The sequence below is a fragment of the Wasmannia auropunctata genome, unplaced genomic scaffold (genome assembly GCF_000956235.1).
Source record: "Wasmannia auropunctata unplaced genomic scaffold, wasmannia.A_1.0 LD335995.1, whole genome shotgun sequence".
Taxonomy (NCBI): Eukaryota; Metazoa; Arthropoda; class Insecta; order Hymenoptera; family Formicidae; genus Wasmannia; species Wasmannia auropunctata.
The window spans coordinates 417,983-418,426 of record NW_012026895.1 but is presented as its reverse complement, the minus strand read 5'-3'; the positions used below and the strand labels follow the sequence as shown (position 1 = coordinate 418,426).

Sequence of the window (444 nt, the reverse complement as noted above, 5' to 3'; positions counted from 1 at the left end):
TTTTTGCTGAATCCAGATCTGAAAATAATTTTTGTTCAATAATCAAAATAATTTTGTGCGAAAGTCAAAGTGATTGCTAGAATNTAAAAACGTTTTATAGCAATGCTTATCAGCTTTGACATTCCAACAAATTATTTTGATGATTCAACAAAAATTATTTTCAGATCTGTTTTTAGCAAAATTTTTAGACCTTTCAACAAAATCGTTCTTTCCGTGCAGGTATCCTAAAGAGATAACCATTTGTTTCTCGGAAACTAAACATTGCACTTTATTAATTCTGATAAAAAGGTAATTAATTTAAATAATTTAAAAAGCCATAATTCATATATTTGTGTGACTATTTATATAAAATTAAATAAAAAACAAACATTTTATAAATGCAAAAAAGACACTTTTATAATTTTTGCATGCAATTGTTTAGTTTAATTAACATTGGATATATTA

General features: G+C 23.7%; 1 protein-coding gene across 1 annotated transcript in view; it reads left to right on the top strand.

The window, feature by feature from the left end:
* The window catches only part of LOC105453773, a 9,450-nt gene that overhangs the window by 2,021 nt on the left and 6,985 nt on the right, over positions 1-444 (top strand). The window lies entirely within an intron of this gene.